We start from the raw sequence: 24,248 nt of genomic DNA, 5'->3' as shown, positions 1-24,248 counted from the left end.
ATAGAGTGCTGGGTCTGGAGTCAGGAAGTCATCTTCGAGTTCAGATTTGGCCTTACACTTACTACTTGACCCTGGCAAATAACTTAATGCTGTTTGATTCACTTTACTCATATGTAAAATGACCTTGAGAATGATTTAACATACCACAAATTTGTAGAATGTAACCAAACTGGTACTTTTGGGAAACTTTGCATGTCTAATTCCTTGTCTCAATAAAGTAGAGAAAAGGCATATCAATGAATTGTCCACTCAAGTAAAAAAAAAAAACCACAAAAAGAACAAATTAAAAATCCCCAATTAAAAACCAAATTGGAAATCCTGAAAATCAAAGGAGAGATTCATGAAACTGAAAGTAAGAAAACCATTGAACTAATAAACAAACTAGAAACTCTTTTATGGAATAATCCAATAAAATATAAAAGCCAGTGGTTAATTTAATTTAAAAAAGGAAAGAAAATCAAAATACTAATATCAAACAAAAAGGGTGAAATGACCACCAAATGAAGAGGACATTAGGCAATTATTAGGAGCTGTTTTGACTAATTGTATGACAAATAAATAAGAAAATTTAAATGAAATGTATGACTATCTACAAAAATATAAATCACCTATACAAATAGAAAAAGGAATAAAACACTTAAATAACCCATTATTTGAAAAAGAAAATGAACAAGCTATCAAAGAACTTCTGAAGAAAGAATTCCCCAGGACCAGCTATATTTATAAATGAATTTTAACAAACATTTAAAGAACAATTAATCTCAGCAGTATATAAACTTAGAAAAAATTGGTGTAAAAATATCTCACTAAATTCCTTTCATGACACAAATATGCTACTGATAACCAAAAAAGAAAGAGTCAAAATCAGAGAAAGAAAATTATAGAACAATTTCCCTAATGAATACTGATGTGAAAATTTTAAATGAAATACTAACAAAAAATTGCAACAATCTATAACAAGGTTCATACACTTTGTCCAAGTGTATACAAAACTGGTTCAATATTAGGAAATCTATCAGCATAAGTGACTATATCAGCAACCAACAGAAATCTTATGATTATCTTAATAAATGCAGAGAAAACCTTTGACCAAATACAGGACCCATACCTATTTAAAACACTCGGTTACTGGAAAAAATGGAGCTTACTTTAAAATGATAAATAATATTTATCTAAAACTATTGGCAAGCTTCATTTTTAATTGGGATAAACTAGATTTAAATAATAATTGGTATAAATTACCAATACAATTAGGGTAAAGTAAAGATGTCTATTATCTCCTCTATTATGTAATATTTCACTAGAAATGTTAGCCTTAGGGGCCACTATGTGGTGAAGTGAATAGAGCACCAGCTCTGGAATCAAGAGGACCTGAATTCAAATCCAGCCCCAGACATTTAACACTTACTAGCTGTGGGATCTTGGGTAAGTCACTTAACCCCGATTGCCCTGCCTTACCCCCTTCAAAATGCAAAAATATAAAGTTAGCTTTAACAATGAGAAGAAAAAGAAACTGGGGGTGGCCAGGTAGCACAGCGAGTAAGAGCACCGGCTCCAGGGTTGGGATGACCTGGGGATCGAATCCGGGCTCAGACACTTAGCACCCACCCAAAAACACCTGGCCATGTAACCTTGAGCAAGTTACTTAACCCCAATTGCTTAAAAAAAAAACTGATAGATTTAGGAAAAGTAATGGAGGAAAAAAAACCTATAACTCTTTGCACATGTCATGTTATACTAAGAAAATCCTAGAGTATTGGCAGTTGAGATCTGGGTTTATTGTAGCCTAGAGTAGCTGTTTCTTCCTCCTTCATTTCCAATTCAAACTAAATTAATCTAAAGTGTCATACCAATAAGACTATTAAAAATTATTTTATAGAGTTAGGGAAAAAACCAACACCCAAATTCATCTGGAATAACAGAAGATCAAGAATATCAAGTAATCATTGAAAAAATACAAAAGGCATGGTCTAACTGTACCAATCTCAAACTGTATTATAAAGTGATAATTATCAAAAAATCTGGTACTGGCTAAGAAATAGAATTGTGCTAACGCATTGTTAGTGGAGTTATGGACTATGCAACTATTCTAGAGAGCAATTTGGAACTATTTCTAAAGGGTTATAAAAATATTCATAATCTTTCATTCAGGAAAACCACTACAAGTTCTCTATCTCAAGGCACAATAAAAAAAAAGTGGAAAAAAGGAACCTTATGTACAAAAATATTTATAGCAGCTCTTTTTGTGGTGGCAAAGAGAAATTGAGGGGATGCCCATCAATTGGGGAATGGGTGGATAACTCATGATGTATGTATGTAATGGAATGGTATTGAGCTATAGGAAATGATGAGCAGGCAGATTTCAGAAAAACCTGGAAAAACTTACATGGACTGATGCTGAATTAAGTGAGCAGAACCAGGAAAACATTGTAGGTAGTAACAGCAATATTTTGTGATGATCAGCTGTAATAGACTTTGTTCTTTTCAGCAATGGAATGATTCAAGACAATTCCAAAAGTTTCATGATGGAAAATGTTAACCATAGCCAGAGAAAGAACTATGCAGTCTGAATGCAGATTGATTCATAATATTTTCACTTTTTTAATTTTTTCTTTCCAATAGTTTTTTTTCTTATTTTTCTGATTCTCCTTTTACAGTATAACTATGGTTGAAATACATTTAATATGATTGCAAAAGTATAATCTATATCAGATTTCTTGCTATCTTTTGGAGGAGTGTGGGGAGGGAGGGAAAAATACTGGAAGTCCAAGTTTTTACAAAAATGAATATTGAAAACTATCTTTTCAAGCTATTGAAAGATACTATTAAGGGGTGGCCAGATAGCACAGCGAGTAAGAGCACCGGCTCCAGGGTTGAGAAGACCTGGAGATCGAATCCCGGGCTCAGACACTTAGCACCCACCCAGAAACACCTGGCAGTGTAACCTTTAGCAAGTTATTTAACCCCAATTGCTTAGGGGCGGCTAGGTGGCTCAGTGAGTAAGAGCACCAGCTCCAGCGTCGGGATGACCTGGATCAAATCCGGGCTCAGATACTCAGCACCACACCCAGAAATAATAACTGGCCGTGTAACCTTGAGCAAGTTACTTAACCCCAATTGCTTTAAAAAAAAAAAAGAGAAAGATACCATTAAGAAAAAGAAAAAGAATAAAAGAAATAGAGTGGAAATGAGGTTTTTACAAGAATCAAGATGCAAGGAGGACAGCTAGGTTGCACAGTGAATGGAATACCAGGCATGGAGTCAGGAAGACTCATTTTGCTGAGTTCAAATCTGGTCTCAGACCCTTATTAGCTGTGTGACCCTGGGCAAGAAATTTAATCCTGTTCACCTCAGTTTCCTCATCTGTAAAATGAGCTGGAGAAGGAAATGTCAAATCCCTCCAGTTTTTTGTCAGGAATATTCCTAATGGGGTCACGAAGAGTCATGCATCACTGAAACCACTGAACAAGAACAAAAAGTTACAAACAAAAATATTCAACCAAACTCAACAAAGGTGGTTAAATGACAGAGGATAGATCCTATGATCATAGATTTAGAGCTGGAAGATATTTTAAAAATGATCTATTCTGAAAGCAGATCATTTGATTCTAAGTAACTTTTCCATTATGCCACACTTCCTCTTTAAGTACTTGTTATAATCATTTTCATTTCTGTGGACTCCCATTAATAATCCTTGGAAACAAACCAATTGGTAAATCTAGATTAGATCTCCTAAATCAGTTGTTTCCAAATTTTTATCATGTTCTGTGTGTAATTTTTCCCCCCTGAGGACACAACTCATTGACTACTTATTTAAAAAACTAAAATTACATATGTATATTTTACACATATATATGACTATACAGTTATATATACTATAAAACTCATGCAGAAATAGAAATTGCAAAATGAAGAGAAAACATGAAAGAACATTTTATCTTAAGAGTTTCCAGGAAGGATTTCCAGTGCCAAGATGGTGGAGGGAAGAAAGAACCCTCCCAATTTCTCCTCTAAACAATTGCAAAACCACCCCAGAATTCATCTAGGAGCGAGGAAATAGCTTAAAAACCTAGCAGGAAAGGCTTGCCTCTCTAGGTTTGAAGGGGAGCTAGATATAAGAGTAACAGTCATCCTTACAGCAGGGCTCTGAACCTAGGACAATCCACTGGGAAGACCCTGCCATCCTGCAATCCAACAGCTCCCTAGGTAAGTGAACAGTTTGTGCAGTGCAGCAAATACCCTCCACAGTGACCGAACCACATGAAAAGCCACCAGCAAGGCATTCACTCCATTGCTGACCAATAGTGAAACCCCACTATGAGGCTGGCCAAAAGCAAGACCCGGCCTTGGGGCTTCCCCGAAGAGAGACTCTGTTTCCACAGTAACCCTGGGGCAAACTAACAACACTATTTTTTCTCCAAGGCTATCCAAGGAAAGCTAGTATATGACCAAGAACCCCAGCAAAAAAGCTTGGGAGAGTGCAGCACCAGAGCATAACTTTCACATAAAAACACCAAGTTATACTGGGGCGGCCAGGTAGCACAGCTAATAAGAGCTCCGGCTCCAGTGTTGGGATGACCTGGAGATCGAATCCCAGGCTCAGACACTTAGCACCCACCCAGAAACACCTGGCTGTGTAACCTTGAGCAAGTTACTTAACCCTAATTGCTTAATAAAATAAATAAATAAAAACACCAAGTTATAAAAAAGGTAGAAAAAAATGAGCAAAACAATGAAAAAAGAAATAGCCTATAGAAAGTTACTATGGTGATAGGGAGGATCAAGGCACAAACTTAGAACAAAACAATAGAGTCAAAATGGCTAGATGTGAGACCTCAAAGGAAATTGTAATTTGGTTTCAGACCCAAGAAGAATTCCTAGAAGATCTTATAAAGTATTTTTGAAAGAAAATTAGGGATGTAGAAGAAAATTTGGGGAAAGAAAGTGAACAATGAAAAAAGTCAATAACATGGGAAAAGATATACAAAATTTACCCAGGAAAATAATTCCCTAAAAATAGAAATGGCCAAATGGAAAAGGAAATACAAATGCTCACTGAAGAAAATTATTCCTTAAACACTAGAATTGTACAAGTGGAATGAATCTATGTGTGTAAGACATCAACCTATGATAAAACAAATTTCAAATAAAAAAAGTAGAAGAAAATATGACAGTTCTTAGTGAGAAACAACTGATTTAGAAAATAAATTCAGGAAAGATAATATAAGAATATTTGGACTACTCAAAAGCATGATCCAAAAAAGAAAAAACCTTGAACAACATTTTCAAAGAAATTGTCAAAGAAATATTGATACATTAGAAACAACAGGTAAGATAGAAATGGAAAGGATCCATAATCACTGCCTTAAAGAGATCCCAGAATGAAAACTCACAGGAAAATTCCACAGCTCACAGATCAAGGAGAATATGTTATAAGCAACAAAAACCATAGTCAGAATTACACTGGATTTGGTAGTGTCCTCACTAAAGAACCAGAGGGTTTAGAATATGAAATACCAAATAGCAAAGGACTTAGAATTGGAACCACAAATCATGTACCCAGCAAAACTGAATTTAAACTTTAAGGGGAAAAATGGATATTTAACAAAATAGAGAACTTTCAAGGAGGTCTAATTAGAAGACAAGAATTGAATAAATAATTTGACCTCCAAATACAAGAATCAAGGGAAAGAAAAAAAGATAAAAAAGAAACAAGAAAAAGAAAATGTAACATATTCAATAAGGTTAACCTGTTTAATGATATTTGTAATTTGTAACAACTTTATTAATGTAAAAGTAATTAAAAGGAGTAGACCGTGAGGGGATGATACCCATAAATAAAAAAAAATAATAGAGAAAAAAGTTGCATTGGAAGGAGAAGGAGGGAGGAGATTGAATAGGGAAATTATCATAAATAAAAGAGGCATGAAAGACCTATTAAGTGGAGGGGAAGATGGAAGGAGGAGGAGGCGGCCAAAACTTAAACCTTATGCTCAATAAAAATTGGTTAAAAAAAGTAATTACGTGAACACCCAGTCAGATATAAAAAGCTGTCTTACCTATAAGAAGTAGAAAGGCATGAGGATAAGGGAAATAGGGTGGGGACTGATAAAAGGGAAAATATATTGGGGAAGGCAGAGATCAAAGTAAAACACTTGTGAAGAGGGAAAGGATGGGGAGTAAGAGAGAGAGATAAACAAGTGAAAAATAGCTTGGAGGAAAACACAGTTAGCTATCAGCAGAATGAATCCACATATAAAATGTCCTACAATATGTTGTTTACAAGAAACACATTTGCTCCCAAAATGTTTTGATCCAGTGTAAAGCCTGATCACTGCCCTCCTGGTCTGAGATCCATAAGTTTCTGGCTTGGGTTTAAGTCTTCATCACCCAACTTTTGTTTTCCTGCTGTTGGAAATGCCTGTAGACTGATGGTGGTATCAGTCACAACCAACCAGAAGGAAAGCATTGCTGATTCAAAGTGATAGAGCAAAAGGCTGCATTAATCTGGCTTTCCTGCCCTGATTATTTTACTGTTTATTTTAGACTGAACTAGTGTATAGGCACTATCAAGGGTTAGCTCTGAGGGGTCTGCCATGGGTGTGAATCCAGGCCAAGGACCCTCCTTGAACCTGTTGCCACATAGCTGTGCCCAGTATCTCAGGATGTTAACTCACCACTCCCCGCACTTCAACCCTCCACGCAAGGGAGGCTCAGAACATTTTGACCATCCCTGAATACCTGGCCCTTTGAGTGATATAGATAAAGTAATGGCGTATGAGATAAAAAAGTAGGGAAGCTTCCCACAGGAAAGGCCTCCTAAAGGTTGCAAGCTAGGTACCTCATGTAGAAAACGATGTGAAGTTTCCCATGAGAAAGTATGATGTAAGTGCTTTAGCTATAGTATATAAACTTGGACCCTCAGATGCTTATTTCAGATTTTCTTAGCATGCATACAATAAACATATGAATGCTGCAATCTTCACCTGGTCCACAGACTCATTATTCGCGCTCCCACATTTTGGTTGCTGCTGCAAGTGCAGGCCACAAATGGCTCCTGGAACAGGGACCAGGCAGGGCACAATGGGAGTGGCCTCATTGGAGACTCCAGAGAACACAAAAGAAAAACCTCCTATGGACAAAATGCCACGGAAAATGTAAGGAGGTGAAAGGCATGGCAACATCCCAGAAGAATTCATCTGGCTGGCATTCAAAACATAAATGGGGAGGGACTGTTTCCCTACTGTGTTAGGGCAAGGGACGATCACCAGGCTCAGTAGGATCAGTAGGGAACACAGTAACAAGTAAGCAGATGAACCTGGTCTCAGAAAAAAGCTTTCAGGAGAAAATGGGACAGGTACAAAGCAAAAGTAGAGGCTGAGAATGTTATCTAAGAGAATAATAAAGAAACAGTATTACTTATCAGTAGCAGTCTGTTACAAGAATTCTTGGAATGTGTATAAACATGTTGTTCCTGGCTTCCACAGAAGAGGATGCAGATGAGTGAGAGACTAATGGAGGAGGGACTCCAACATTTTCCCATTTCTACCTCTTTTCTATGGACTACTTTAAAGATATTTTTAACATTAGAAATGAAAGTGCCAAGGATGGCTCAAACAATTAAGTGTGATGCAGCAATCTCTACTTAGTCTAAAAAGATAAAAGACAGAGAAAAAGAAAATTATCAAGTAAGTTTTACCTGGCCTCCATTGTCATTCTGGAGGATCAAGCAAAATATGTGCTTCGTGCAAACGATCAGTAACAATTTCTGAGTGTACGCTTCTTGTCATTTTCTGTCTGTTTTGTTTTTGTGTCTCTGTGTGAGTATGAGTAATCTGACACCCTGTAAGGTTTAAAGTGCAGCTGGACTGCTGGACATTTCTTGGAATGTTGTTATCTCCTTCACTCCCCCCTCTCCTCTTGCCCACCGGAACACAAGTGGCTGGCTGGAAGGGAAGGAAAATAAAAGAAAAAGTATTTTATTATATAGGCTATATATTTTTTATTATATAGCCTATATACATAGGCTATATACCATTATATAATGGCAAAAGTGTAGGATAAGTGTCAGGTCAAAATTAGAAAGAAATAAGTTTAAGTAGGTAGCAGCAAAGAGAGGAGCATGGCTAGGAAGTTTTAGAAGCACACCAGGCTGGTTGTCTGAATAGGTGGTAAAGGTCTGTGTCTGCTTGGTGGAGATGGTAGTATTGCGTTTGATCAGAATGGTTATAACTCCACCAGCAGTTTTAATTCCAAGGGAAAGAGGAGTGACATCCAACAACAGCAAGTCCTGCACATTCTCAGATTTATCTCCAGACAAAATGGCAGCCTGGACAGCTGCACCATAAGCAACAGCCTCATCAGGGTTGATACTCTTATTGAGCTCCTTGCCATTGAAGAAGTCTTGCAGAAGCTTCTGGATTTGGGGGATTCGAGTGGAACCACCCACCAGGACGATGTCATGAATCTGAGACTTATCTAGCTTGGCATCTCTTAAGGCCTTCTCCACAGGGTCCAGGGTGCCACAGAAGAGATTGGCATTCAGCTCTTCGAAACGGGCTCGGGTGATTGATGCATAGAAGTCGATACCTTCATAGAGGGAATCAATCTCAATACTGGCCTGGATACTGGAAGAGAGGGTACTCTTTGCACATTCACAAGCAGTGCGGAGATAGCAAACGGCCCTCTTGTTCTCACTGATGCCCTTCTTGTGCTTTCACTTGAACTTGGCAATGAAATGGTTGACCATTCAGTTGTCAAAGTCCTCCCCACCCAAGTGGATGTTCCCAGCTGTGGACTTGACCTCAAAGATGCCATCTTCAATGGTAAGAATGGAGACATCAAAGGTACCACCTCCAAGGTCAAAGATCAGCACATTTCTCTCAGCACCAACCTTTTTGTCCAAGACATAAGCAATAGCAGCAGCATTTGGCTCATTGATGATTCGAAGCATATTGAGACCAGCTATAGTTCCAGCATCTTTGGTGGCCTGACATTGGGAATCATTGAAATAGGCTGGTACTGTGACCACAGCATTTGTGACAGTCTTCCCAAGGTAAGTTTCAGCAATTTCTTTCATCTTGGTCAGGACCATAGAATATACTTCCTCTGGATAGAAACTTTTGGTCTCCTCTTTGTACTTCACTTGGACCTTAGGCCTGCCTGCATCATTCACCACAGTAAAAGGCCAATGCTTCATGTCTGATTGTACAACTGCATCATCAAATCTGCGACTAATCAGATGCTTGGCATCCAAAACTGTGTTGGTGGGGTTCATTGAAACTTGATTCTTTGCAGCATTACCGATTAAACGTTCTGTGTTGGTGAAGGCGACGTAGCTTGGGGTGGTCCTGTTTCCTTGGTCATTAGCAATGATGTCCACTTTCCCATGTTGGAAGACTCCCACACAGGAGTAAGTGGTGCCAAGATCAATGCCAGCTGCGGGTCCCTTTGACATTGTTGCAGGGGAGTTGGGGGGGGGCGGGGTGTCATAGCTGACCACTGTGAAGAGAGAAGGGATGCTGCTGTGCTGAGTAGACCCTATGACATTATTTTTAAATGATCTTTTTTTCTTTTCCCCTTAACATCATGTTAGATAGCAAATATTCAGTGTATTTGTGCCCACATATTGATACTGCTAAACTTAAACACACAGAATACAGATCCTTTTAACCTTTTTTCGTAGATTACAAACTCTCATAAGATAGAGGTCACAACCTATTTAACCCATATTACAGCTCATTCTTCACTTCTTGGACCTCTTTATCAAACTAAAGTGACTCTTAATAAAAAAAAAAGTTCAAGTTTTTTCAACTCCTTTTTCCCAAGTATTCATAGAGCTATTTTACCTCACTCATTAAAAACTCTCATTAAAATGCACATGCTCTATGTAAAAAATTCCATAGGAACAAGCTACACAGATCTTTAAAAACTGCCCTCTACAAGTTGTCTCTATTACCCCTCCACTAATCACCATTCACTCACAGGGAATGGATGTAATTTGTTATTCTCCTTTTGGTAAGTTATCACATATATATGTGTGATAGTAATGGCAATTAAAGATTCCCCTGTATTGGCTTGCTTTTCAAATTGATTGTATTAAAACCCAGAGCTTGTTAATCCCACCTGTGGGATGGACTTGTTGATGTGAAAAGAAAGTCTTGAACTCGGAGGAGCTGGTGATGTAGATTTGGAGAGACAAGAGAGAGGCAGAAGACCTTTTTAGAAGCAGCACCTCGTGGAGGCAGAGAGAGACTGAGAGGATTGTTGAGTGTCACTTTGAATAGCCCTGGACTTTTGAGACCTGCCCCCAGAGCTGCCAAGGACTGAGGAGACATGGCTGTTTTGCTGGTACTTTGTCTGTCTGTTTTGATGTTGTTTTGCCATATTTGTCCACTGGTGAAAGACAGTCCTTTTGTTGAAGAAGTCCTGGAACATGTCTTCTGGCTAAGAGATCCTGAGACTGTCCTGCAGACAGAGAGTGAATACTGTCCATTGGTGAAGGACAGTGCTGTTGTTGCAGGGGTCTGGAGACTGTCCTTCAGACAGAGTGAATACTGTCCACTGGTGAAGGACAGTGCTGTTGTTGCAGGGGTCTGGGAACCTTTCTGTTGGTTCAGAAGCCCTGAAGAAGGATTTTCTTGTTGTATGTTTACAGAAATCCTGGGAGAGGGTTTTGCTAATGTTTTCAGGGGTTCTAGGACTGTTCTACAGACAGAGGATGAATTAATGAAGGGACTGGCAATGTATCTTGTGGCCTTGCTAAGCCTTGTCTCCCCAGGAACTAAGATTGCTGAGAACTTGCCTCCTGTCAAGATGAAGAAAAGACCTCCATTTGGGTATTAAGTGCTGTGCTTGGACTTGATGTAACTCTGGGGTAGATTCAATTGTGATCCAGGGGTGGGGAACTTTTGACCTTTTTGTGTTCTATGGTTGAACAAGTGAATGTACTTTACTTATGTTTGGAAACTAATCTCCATTTGAGAAGAGGGGCTTTGTGGTGGACTAAATGAAGGTATAGCCTAGGCGGAGAAATATTTAGAATAGGAACTTTGTAATTGATTGAATGATTGGAAGGTCCTGGGGTGGGGTAGTACTTGGAGATTATTTAATCACACTTAGTAAATGCTGTATTTTTAATGATGTCATGTTTTGACCTTCTCTGTTCTTGGTTTGTCACTGAATAAAATGGAGAGCACCTATGCTGGTATTCTGAACCTTGGGAAGTTGCCTTTGCTTGGCATTACATTACAACATGTTACAAAAGATACTTTTTCTTTTCTACTTTTGCTTCCCTTCAGACAGGGGAAGCAGTAAAAAAAATGTAATTAACCATATGTTACAGTCTTTTGCTTCAATGGGCATTCCAAAACAATTGAAAACTGATAATGCCCCCACCTACACGAACAAATTATTTCAATCATTCTGTGATCATTTTCTAATGAAATTAATTACAGGCATAACCCTTATAATATTGATAGACGGAATAAAGATATTAAAATTTATTCACAAAATAAAAAGGGGGGACTTGGTTCAATACAGGATAAGAGCAATTAGCTACCTCTTTATTCACCCCCCCCAAATTTTTTATACATCGCTAAAAATGAATATACACTGGCAGTAAAACAATGTGAAAAGGTGAATACTTCCCAAATGAAGGTTATCCAAACACAGATATGGGAAGGTCCTGCCCCTTTAACTAATGGGGTTGGGGAGGGCAAGGCTGTGCTTATGTTTTTCCAGAAGATGCTGAACCACCAGTGAGGGTGCCAGAACAGAAGTGTCAGGGTGTGTACTCCAACTCACACAGAATATGAAAGAGCTCACTCAGCAGAAGAAGAAATCATGGAAATGCAACATGGGAATAAAGAAGAAGAGGTCTCCTAATGCAGCCACTACGCAAAAATCTACCCACATGGGGGCAGATCAAACATTTATTATGTCAAGCCAAAGAACTGAAAGCTGTTACCCCAGGATTTGTGTTTCTTGCTATGATCACTCTTATTTCAATACAAACTGAACTGGTTACATCCTGATTTAAGTCCTAAGACATATATCCCTAACACGTCAATTGTTTCATATATAACCTATAACTACATGTATTTGACCCTCTCAGGCCTTCCTTACTTCTACTAATGTGAATCATTTACAGATGATATAAGTCAATACTACATTTTACTGGAATATAACCTTCCTTTATGGTAGTCTTGAACAATGTATATCTGGTAGAGATTTGTTGTAGTAATTGTTGAACAACCTTCATTTGCTTTTTCCAACTAATTTTAACTCCATTACATAAAAATTTCTGATTTCCTAAAAAAGAGGGGGGGAAAGGTTTGTCAGACTTCTTGTTACTAGACTCACTGCCCTACTACTATTCTACTATTATTGATAATTTCAACCACTGTGTCTGCAATTTCCCTACCAAGAAAAACCCAAAGAACTGTACAATATGTTAATGAATTATAAACAATTTTTCTGTGGTCTTTACAACACGACAAAATATAGATAAGGATCTTTTGTATAAGATCAATGAATTAGAACAACGAGAATGATTAGCTGATGAGTTAAAGTCCTTAAAAATTCAACTGTTATTTAGATGTGATTATAAATATACATGTATTTGTGTAACTCTTTTACTACATATTAGCTCTGATTCTAATGTTTTCTTTGGGGACAAAATACAAGCCCAACTTCTTGTTGTTTGATATGATTCAAATATTACAAAATATATCAGAAAACATCCAAAATCATCATCGCTCTGGAATTGATATAGGAACATTGCCAACACAATATTATCAACATTGTTAAAGTTATCTCGTTTTAATTTGTCTATGATTTTGCATATTTTGCTTGTATTAATTATTGTATTATTTCTTTGTACTCACCTTCCTGCAGTTACCAAACTGATGTGACAGCTTTTGAAACCATTATCAACTGAAATGCATAAACATAACTTTTAAAGGTCAGGATTTATATTGAAATGTTACTTGTATAAATTATAATCTTGGCGTGGCTAGGTGGTGCAGCAAATAGAGCAGTGGCCCTGGAGTAAGGAGGACCGAGTTCAAATCTGGCCTCAGACACTTAATACAAAACTAGCTGTGTGACCTTGGGCAAGTCACTTAACCCCAACTACCCTCCAAAAAAGAAATCCCCCCCCCCAAAAAAAAGAGAGAGAACTATTTGTTCCGGGGTAGCTAGGTGGAGCAGAAAATGGAGCACCGGCCCTGGAATCAGGAGGAGCTGGTTTGGATCTGGCCTCAGACACTTAACATAATAAATAGCCATGTGACCTTCACTTAACCCCAATTGCCCTCCAAAAAGCAAAAAAAAAGAAATTAAAAAAAGAAATTGTAATCTCACACTGTATATTATTAGAGGTCAACAGCATGTAATGATAGTAGAACACAAAATTACAGTGTGACTGTCACTATACTTATATTTGTATAACTCCAATTCTTTACAATTCCGCTTTGGTAGAGGGACCCTCATCAAAAATCATCTTGCAGGAGTATAGAACAATAGTGCTCTTGCAGCCAACTTGAAAGTGCTAACTAATGCAATCTATAATAGTGATCATAGCCATATCCCTGGGGCTGACCCTGTTGAACTGGCAAACTAAATTTTACTTAAATTGGAACTTACCTATCCTTTCAAAAATATACCTTCCATGCTTCTCCACCTACTCTCTTGACTAAGTATTTTGGTGGTAGCATGTCTTATTCTTCTATGCCTCACTCACTTGATGGGGTCATGCGTAACTGTGATGGGCACAGACATCCATAGACTCAATCTGCTTGCTAAAAGAAAACGGGGAGATGTAGGGCATGCTGTCGAGGGTTATCTCTGAGAGGTCTGCCATGGACAGAATACAGGCCAAGGACCCCCCTGAGCCTTTTTCCACCCGCCTGGGCCCAATATCTCAGGATGTTGACTCACTACCCCCCCCACACCAACCTTCCATGCAAGGGAGGCTCAGAACATTCTGACCATCCCTGAAACCCTATTCCCTTGAGTGATATAAAATAGTGACACATGAGATAAGAAAGCAGGGAAGTGTCCCATGGGAATGGCCTCCTAAAGGTGGCAAGCTAGGCACCTCATGTAGCAAACTACATGAAGTTTCCCATGAGAAAGAATGATGTGAGCGCTGCATCTATAGTATATAAACTTGGACCCTCAGATGCTTATTTGAGACTTGTTTAGCATGCATGCATTAACATATGAATACCGCAAACTTCACCTGGTCCACAGACTCATCATTCACTCTCCCCCATATAGGTTGGTACTGCAAGTGCAGGCCACAAACTAGAAGTTGGAGCTGAAATGTTGTTCCACTTCTCACGTCAGAACAACTCAACTATTCTTGATTTCTGAATTTGCTCCTTATTCAGTTACATATGCTGAATGTTCCTAGGGTGCTCCTCACCCTAGAGTTACACCCTTAGACAAAGATCCCCTTCTCAATATCTTCTAGATTTGTGACCCAAAACTGAATCAGAGGTAATTGACCTGCCAGTTGTGCCCTCTTATGGGTCTGGCTGAAATCCCTTTTTTCTTTTAGGCATGGTTTCAGTCCTCTTTCAATAGTTGTGTGTTAGAATGTTGTATTTCTCCCAGATCTATTCTTTAGGGTCTTCAGACCTCTCCATTTCCCTATGCTCACCTGGGTTGGAAAAGTCACTCATTTTTTCTTGGATTTCTCTATCTATATTTTATCTACTGTATTTTAAAAATCTTTATGGAAAGGGCGGCCAGGCAGCACAGTGAGTAAGAGCACCGGCTCCAGTGTCGGGATGACTTGGGGATCGAATCTGGGCTCAGACACTTAGCACCCACCCAGAAACACCTGGCCATGTAACCTTGAACAACTTACTTAAATCCAATTGCTTAGGGGTGGCCAGGTGGCTTAGCAAGTAAGAGCACCGGCTCCAGTGTTGGGATGACCTAGGGATCAAATCTGGGCTCAGATACTTAGCACTACACCCAGAAATAACTGGTCGTGTAACCTTGAGCAAGTTACTTAACCCTGATTGCTTTAATAAAAATAAAATAAAATATTTGTGGAAGAGGTATGTGGAAGACTTCTGCTCTCAAGAAGTCAAGAGGGTTGAGGAGTGAAGAAAAACCATTCTATTTGTTAATAAAGAGATCTCTGGTGGCTTCAGGAAAAAGTCTCAACCTAATAAAGAAGTCAGAAGCTGGATTACAGAGGATTTTGGAAGGAAGTTAGAGAAGAAGTGCTGCTGGGTATGGTAGGCTCTTGAGGGACATTTTTGAGGATGTGGAAGACTTTGGCATATAAAAGGAACCAGTAGGTAGGAGGAGATTGATCAGAGAGAAAGTGGAGATGATAGAAGGAGAAGTTTGCTGGATAAGATAAGAGATAATGGAGTAGAGGGAACATGTAGGGAGGGGGTTTGACCTTGACAAGCAGGAAGATCGACTCATCATCAGAGACCACAGTGGGAGGGGGATGATAATGGAGGAGTGGGTGCTCATGGTGACATGGGAAGCAGGAATGAAGAGACCATTTGAAACAGAAGCTATGGTGAGTGAGACAACAAATTGGAACTTCCATAATGTAGATAGCCCAGTAAAGATTAACTAGCATTCATCTTTAATAGACCTAGTGAATCTAGTTTCATAATTTCCTCTAGTTCCATTTGGTAGCACATGGGTAGGAGAGGAGGATCCTATGAAATTATTCTTGCTTATGATTATCACCTCTCTAAATAGGCCACACCTCTGCTTCCAGGGTGGAGGATGCAGTGTTCCAAGCTTCCAGGGTTTTGTGCAGATGTCAGTGGAGACACTTCTAGGGACCTGAAAATTTTCAGTTCTTCCAAGGTAGTGTTACCTAGGGGGAGGTGTTTACTCCTCTTCTGACTTATGCTCTGGTCTGTGAGTGACCATAAGCACTCTTTCCTACCCTGTGAATATGAGGAGGGTCCCCACTCCAGTGAGGTCAAAAGCTCTGATTTGTTAGGACTCTTCCTCACACTGGGACTGCCACCTAGGATTGTGATCCAGCTCTTAGCAATGGGCAAAGCAACAGAGTCCTGCCTCAGTACTAGAAAAGACATCCCTGTAATCTCCTTATGACCAGTTGTTTGACCCCCTTATGCTCTGTGAGCTGAAAGGTCTGGAAATCACCACTGTCACCACAGATTCAGTGACCCCAAAGCCTATTCCTGGTTTCCTGGGGACAGGGCTATATTGATGTGGTCTGTGCTGGACTGTGTTCCACTCTCACCCAGGTGTGACAGGCCTTCCTACTGACCTTCTAAGTTGTCACCACTGCAGCCACTGAGGGTGGGGGAAGCATCTTGTGTCATCTTGTTGACTTTTTCTTTGATTTGTTAAGAGAGAATCACTATTCCTTTATTAACTTACAAGAAAACTAAAAATGATTTTCCAAGGAAGAGGAGGAAAAAATTTGATTTAATAGTATTATGTTAAAAAAGACTTCTTAGTTTGGGGTCCATGAATTCTTTAAAAAAATACTTTGATAAATCTTTCAATATGACTAATTTTCTTTGTAAACCTATGCATTTCATGCATAAATAAATATTACTCTGAGATGGGATTCATAGACTTCACTAGACTGCCTATGACACACACACACACACACACACCCGCGCGTGCACGCACACACACACACACACATACACAGAGTGTTAAAAACCACCAAGATCAATCCTTAATTCACACTGGAGCCTTCCTTTAATGTTGTTCAGTTATAACAGCTAATAGCATTTTTGTAACACAAAAGAGATCTTATAATGTAGGTGCTACTATCCTTATTTTACAAAGGAGGAAACTGAGGCACAGAGAGACTTGCCCAGGGTTACATAGATAGTAAGTACCCGAGGAAGGATTTGACTTTAAATCTTTCTCATTCCATGTTTAATGCTCTATCTATCAAGTGATCTCGCTTGACTTAGGTATGACACTTTTTTCCTATTTCAGTAACAATACCTTTCAACTTGCTCTAATAAAGTCCTGGGTGATCAGAATTTTGCTCTCTAATGAACAAATATTAGATTATTCAGGTTAGAATATTCCAATCTTTTTCCTACATCTCCCTGCCCCCTGCCTTCTACTAAGCTGAGCCCCACAAAACACCTAATACTTTTTAGTCTATTAGCAAATGCTTTATGACAAGAAACTATTCCATTTATTGCAGATTGCAAAGAAAATGGGGAAGGGCCTTCAGAAGTACAATCTGAGGATTATGAGAAACTGTTGTTTATTTTGGGACAACTGCTCTCTGGTAGGGTACTTTATAAGAAGCAAATAGTTTGGAACAATAGACATTCTGAACACAGGCCCCTTTTTATTTAATCTTTTTTTCATAGGGCCCTGTAAGAATTCACAAAATCTATAAGTTAAGTGTATAAGTGTGTGCATGTATGTATGCAAGAATTCATGCATGGATGTATGAGAATGGCCAGAACTGTAACAGCTATTTACCAGTCAGATCTCAATGCTAATATGTAAGGAAAGTTTGATCTGTTCCATTTTTTTTGACAAGTTGATGTGGGACTGGTTTGCCACTCCTTAGAAAGCCTGGAGATGCTGTGCTCCCGGGCACTCACCATATGGGTGAGAATACATTGGATTGGTTTTAGTTTTATGGCACTCATTATCCCCAAACTCAATTAATCCCCATCCTCAGACTCCCATGTGATAGGATTACTGGTACCTGCCACCAAGGCTGACTACGTTGTGCATATTTAGTAACAAATAATTAGGTGTGAAATGCCTTAGCATCTATCTGCCCCCAGAGCTTGCAGGTCTGGAGACAAGGACAGCTGAATGTGAGAACTTACTTAGATACTTGCTGTGTAATCCTGGGCAACTCATTAACTCCTAGCAGACTCATTTTTTCTGCTCTGTCAAATGACAAAAATAAGAGCATTTGTTTCACAGAGCTGTGAGGGTCAGATAAGATAACATATAAAGTATTTTGCAGGCTGAAGTGACATATAAATGCTAGTGACTATCTTCATTGTTGTTTCATTAGAATGCATTTTCAGATTCTTTAAGGGTGCTGACTCTTGTTGGTCTCCCCCTGCCTTGAATGGAATCCTTTGTCCCTCTATTCGATTTTCCCTTCATTTCTTTGTAAGAGTTCCCCATTTCCCATTCATCAAGAGAGCACACTATGGTTGAAATTGTGCTGGATTTGAGGTCAAAGGAAGTAGATGTGAATCCTGGCTCTCCCACTTTTTGACTCTGTGATGTTGGGCAATCTCACTTTCCTCATCTGAAACTACCAGATCCTCCAGTTGCATCATCTTTGTCTTCCTTACCGAAGGACACATTAGGGGTGACACTTCTCTATGAAAAGGTCCATGACAGGTTAAAATAAGTGTGGAATTTGATTTAGAGTGAGAAGGTGATGCATATTGTGGTATAACAGGCTCTGCCCCTTACTGCCTGGGGCAGCCATTTAATCTCTATGGGCCTTGATTTCCTCACCTAGAAACTTGAGGGGTTTGAACTTAAATGATTTAGAATTCACCTTCCTTTCTATTCTAGCTAAAGAGACCGTGGTTTAACTGTTTCATAAAACTTATTGTGTTTTATCAGAAACTGTGAAAAATAAAAAAAAAATTTAAAGAGTAAGAGTCTAGAGTCAGGGGTGGGAAAATCTGTGGCCTTAAGGGCTACATCAGTCTTCTAAGTGTGACCTCTTAGACAAAAGACCCTTAGAAGACATATGAGTTGATATTTGTGATAAAACTCCTTATATTTGCATATTTGCATCTGATTTTCTTGTCAGCATAACATAGATCCTTGGTTAAGGGTCTACAAATAGCACATAGAGAGGGTCCACTTTCCCAGTTATGCTGGGCTAGACTCAAACATGCAATAAAGTTTTCTCATAATTCCCATAATTGCATAATTACACTGTCAGGTGTAGATCAGACTACTTGGAGGGTTCACAACAGACTTCATTTGAGGAGGGAGATTTACATGTACCCTAGTAACCCATTCTTAATGTCCATTTAACTAGCACATTTTGAGTCCCAGATGTCTCATGTAGTTATATGATTCCTAGATATTTTTTCTTGGAGGATATGCTAATTCTCAGGATAGATTTAAAAGGGGCTCCGCTTGTCTGATTCCAAATCTAAAGGGCCCTAGATAATTCTGATATATATTTTAGTAAAATCACTTAAATTGGGTTCTCCAATTTTGAAGCTCCAGAGACTGTCAGTTTATATCTCATTTGCTGTTTCTATCCTTATGTAAATCCTGTACCTAATATAAGAATCTTTAAAAAAATTTTTGAGGGTCCAAACATAACATGACATTTTCTGCCTTTTAAAATTATCAAATATCATACTTTATTAATGGGAAATTAATTTCACTTTCTTTACCATTATCCATATAATTTATGTGCGAAGTCTTAATACAATTTTGAGAATTTATTACAAAAACATACTCAAAGCCTGAATTTTCATGATATATAATTGTGGAAGCCAATTATATAATACTCTTGCTTTCTCAATATTTACTGCTCCATTTATTTAGAAAACCTTTATATTCCATCTTTGTCTTATTATTTTGTTTCATCATTTTCCCATTAGGAGAGAGTCGTTTCTATATTTTTATTTGACCACAAATATAAGTTAAATTGTGAGATGTTCATACTTACATCCTCTTATAGTAACTCAGAGATGTTGCAGTATCAATCTATTAGTTTGTGCAATCACGTATTGTACGTACAAAACTTCTTGATTATATAAATTTGCTAAAAAAGGAAAAAGAAGGACATTGTTATAACAATGTTACATAATGTAACAGAGGGAAAAATTCCCTTAGCTCTGTTTACTTCCAGGCATGAGTCCTATTTGGCATCCAATCATGTAGTCACAAGATGTCAAAAGTAATACTCAGGATTAGGCAGGTGTGAATTTTCCTTTTCATAAAGGAAAAGTACAATGGGATAGTAGAGTCAGTAGGACCTTTCTTTGGCTGTACTCAAGGCCATCCCCAAAATTTTCCCAGGAACAGACATCCACCTTTAGGAATTCCCAGACTACAGCACATGACATTTTCTACTATTGATTTATGACAATTCAGACAACTCTCCCTGTATTCAAAGCTAAAAACAATAGTAAATTACAGTTCCAGGGATTTTTATCTTATATAGCAAAATTTCACTAACCACAAATTAGGGCTTGAATATCTTTCCCTAACAGTTAACATTTCATCAATTCTTTACTTATAAATTAAAACTATCTATATTCTGCAGCTTTAGACATAGAGCAAATACCTGATAGTCATCTCATCATTCATATGTTGAAGCTACGTCTTTAAACCATTGTATACATTTTCATAATAGCCAAGATTTTTCAAAAAAATTTCCATTTTATATTAATATTATATGCCTTATAACAACTATACCTTTTAAAATATTTAAATGTTCAAATATCTATTTTAACACATCCCTTTAATAGCTCAATTCATATGTAACAGCATCCAATTTAAAAATTTTTTTCAAATAATGGCATTTCTGTTACAATGGTCTATCAAATTTCACAATATAAGAGAATCGAGGAATACGATACAAACACAAACAATATCATGTATTTAAAATATGAAACAAACTTCAGATGACATCAATTGCATTTCCAAACTATCCCATATGATAATTATTAAACGTATTATCTTTGCCATTCTAAAACCACTTTAGAGTTTTCAGGTATGCAACAATTACATTAAATTAAAGAAATAAAAAATATTGTAGTGCTTAGCATATGCCTGTCATTGTGTCAGTCACTTTACAATCAGTGTATTATTTTAATATTTACAACAACCACAGAAGGTGGGTATCATTATTTTTCTCTTTACAGATCAGGAAAATTACACAAAGAGGGATAGGATAAGTTGCCTAAGATTACACAGCTATAAAATTTCTGACACCAGAATGTAATTCAAGTTTCCCTACATTTTTTCCAGCATTTTTAACACCAGTATTTGAGAATCTGATTTGAGATGAGAAGGATTAAGAAGGAGAGAAGAGAGCCTGTGAATTGAGGGAGTCACAAGGGATCTCTGGTTTAATCAGTCATTCAAGGAAGAGTTAAAAAGAGGTTACTCTGATGTACAAACTGTTCATCTATATTTTTTCTTTCTTCCCTATGAAATTAATTCCAATCTAGCTGCTTTCATTGTCCTAGGAAAATGAAACTATTAATATTGCTATTTACTTTTACAACTTTTATAATATCTAATGCTTATTTTTCCTTAAAATAATTTCCACAGAGTGGTACTGAAAAACATACTAAAATATTTCAGAAGAGGGTGAGTTCTGGAATTACTCCATGGGTCTAGGAGTTCTCCCCTGCAATTTTAAAAATGATAAATCTTTAAATCTCCAAAGTATGCTAAAGTTTTTCTTAGTGGTTCTGAAAATTTTGGTCATCTGACTTTTTTTCTTATTAACTAATCTCCTGATGAAAGCCTAATGTGGAAGTTAGTCTTCCTTACTGGGAAGGTAACTTTAACTATCAAAGTTCATTAATCTTCCCTAGTGTTTTAACCTCTCTGGCTAGAGCCCTTAGAAGTCTACCTGGCTGGTTGCATTTTAAATCTTTCAAGGTAACAACATGTACACAGAAATTTTACACAGTACAGACATTTTACAGAATGTAAAATGTAAAAAGAAAATGTGAAATGTAAAAAGACAGAAACACAGACAAAACAATAAAACAGAAAGAAAGAGAAGATAGCACACATTCACAGTGTATAAAGAGGCACACAGTTACAGAGGCATGTACTTTCAACTTTACAGAGGTCTGTAGTTTAAAAAAGAAGAGAGGCACACAGAGGGACTAGAGGCATGCAGATAAGATATTAAGAGATAGGCAGTTAAAAAAACAGCAGAAGCACAAAGAGACCAATTAATAGAGGATGCAGTTTATGAAAGGATATCATTTCAGAGTGAGGTGAGATGAATTGGGTCACCACAGGGACCATGAGGTTTTCCTCACAAAAAATGGTGAGTTTAACCAAGATGGCAGCTTGGTATTGGAGCAGAGAGAAGGGCAGAGGACTCACCAGATGAGGATGGGTCAAGCTGCAGAGAAGCAGATCTCCAGTGGTACCTATTCTGTTCCCACTGGCACCAGAGAGTGCAATGGCCCGGTTCCATGTCCATTTCCACTTCTGATGCCAGTTAATGTCAATTGGACTGAAGCTGACTCCATTAAGTCAAGTGTCATTAGGCTTACAAAGCACTTTCCTCCCAACAACTGTGTAAGGTATATAGAATATTATTCCTGATTTACATATAAGAAAACTAATAATCAGAGAGATGGTAACTTTACTAGGACCAGAAAAACCAAAGCTTTGACTTTCCTAATGTGTTTGACTAGGAATGGGACTCTCTAAGACAAAGGGTATATATCTCCTAGTCATTTTTTTAAAGCATTCTTTTTGGGATAGTTGGATTGATTCACAGTTCCACCAAACAATGTGTTAGTATGACTGTCTTTACACAAACATTTCATCATTGACTTTTTCATTGTCATCTTGGTCCTTTGTTTGATGTGACATGAAACCTTATAGTCATTCTGACTTATGTTTCTCTTATTGAGATTTGGAAAAATATCTTTTGGGGATGTTAGTATTTTGCAATTTGTCTTTTGAGAACTCTGTTTATATCTACTCAACCGCTTCTCTAATTGCATGACTAAACTTTCAGATAATTTTTCATAAATCTTACAAAAAATATCTTTATAGGTACAGATTGAAGTAGAGGACTAGATGGCTTATAAGATTTGTTTCAAAAATTTAAAACAAACTACTTAGGTATCTGTGTTAGTAATTTGGAATAAGAAATAGTATGATCATTTCATGCAGTTTATGTACATTCAACTCAAAAGATTTCAGAGATTTGGATGAAGAATATTAAATAAGAATGAAATAACTTTTTGTAAAAAAAATATAGAATTGAATTATTTTCTCAATAAACATGATTTTATCATTTATTTGTAAATATATTATATTCTTAATTTACATTTACCATTATTTTTCTTCTCTGAAGGATCTTAGGCAAAAGGTGTGATCTTGAACAACAGCTGGATCAATATTGTCAGCATAAATATCAGTATCCAGGTGCTTGATATACGTAATACTCTCTGCGTAAGAGAAATACTGCGTCCTTAAAGGTTATCTGTGGTTATGATCCTGGGAATTTTCCAGACTATTTTCACCTGTTGAGTTTTACCCTACTAATCTTTTTTCAGAATACAAAGGAGTCTGTGCTCCAAGTAGGCATCCATTCAAGTTGTTATTTGCTAATTTCTTTCTCATAGGGTATAAATAGTTGCTGAGAAGAGGGCTAACAACCTCAAAGCAAAATGAAGCTCTTGCTGTTGCTTTCAGTCCTTGGGGTCTGCTGGGCACAGTATGATCCCCATTACCGGAATGGCCGGACATCTATTGTCCACTTATTTGAATGGCGCTGGGATGACATTGCTCTCGAATGTGAACGTTACCTAGCTCCAAATGGCTATGGGGGTGTTCAGGTATGTGCACTTCAAAATATATTTGATATTCATATTTTTGCCACAATAAATAATTTTAATTTATGCTTGTAACTACAAAGGAAAGGATAAATTGCAGGTGTTGGGCTAGACTATCTCAAGGGAACCCTCTAGTTCAAATACCTTGGCAGACCAATGTATATAGAGCCTGGGACCTGGAGTCAGGGAGACCTAAGTTTAAATCTAGCCTCAGACACTAGGTGTCTGGCTATGGGAAAGTTATTTAACCTTTGTTTGACTCAGTTTTCTTACCTGTAGGATAATAATGGCAACTTTTGTTGTTACCTGTCTCCCAGGGTTTTTGTAAAAAGCAAAGAGTTAAAATTTGTGAAGTGATTTTGCAAACTTTCAAGTGCTATATAAATGCTAGCTATTATTATTAATTCCTGTCTTGGCAAGCAGTATAGGATAGCTGGTGTCTGTTGCTCACTCCTGTCTGGCACTTCATGAACCCATTTGTGGTATTTAGGTGTGTGTATAGATGTCTGTTCATGTTACTTTTATTTTTTTGCCCTGAATACTGAAGTGCTTTGCCATTTCCTTCTCCAGATCATTTTACAGATGAGGAGCTAAAGCAAACATAATTAAGTAACTCGCCCAGGGTAATACAACTATTAAGTGTTGAGGCCTAATTTGAACTCAGGGAGATGAGACTTCTTGACTTAAGGTCCAGTGTTC

The 24,248-nt window shown here is 37.7% G+C and overlaps 1 protein-coding gene across 1 annotated transcript in view; it reads left to right on the top strand.

The window, feature by feature from the left end:
- LOC138162202 (alpha-amylase 1B-like) overlaps positions 1–24,248 on the top strand; it is a 65,580-nt gene that overhangs the window by 24,466 nt on the left and 16,866 nt on the right. The gene's annotated exons all lie outside the window — the stretch shown is intronic.

This window comes from Petaurus breviceps, unplaced genomic scaffold, assembly GCF_028583685.1.
Source record: "Petaurus breviceps papuanus isolate PSGF00001 unplaced genomic scaffold, PetGlider_PUasm1.0 186, whole genome shotgun sequence".
In the NCBI taxonomy this organism is placed as follows: domain Eukaryota; kingdom Metazoa; phylum Chordata; class Mammalia; order Diprotodontia; family Petauridae; genus Petaurus; species Petaurus breviceps.
This window is presented reverse-complemented; position numbering and strand designations above follow the sequence as displayed.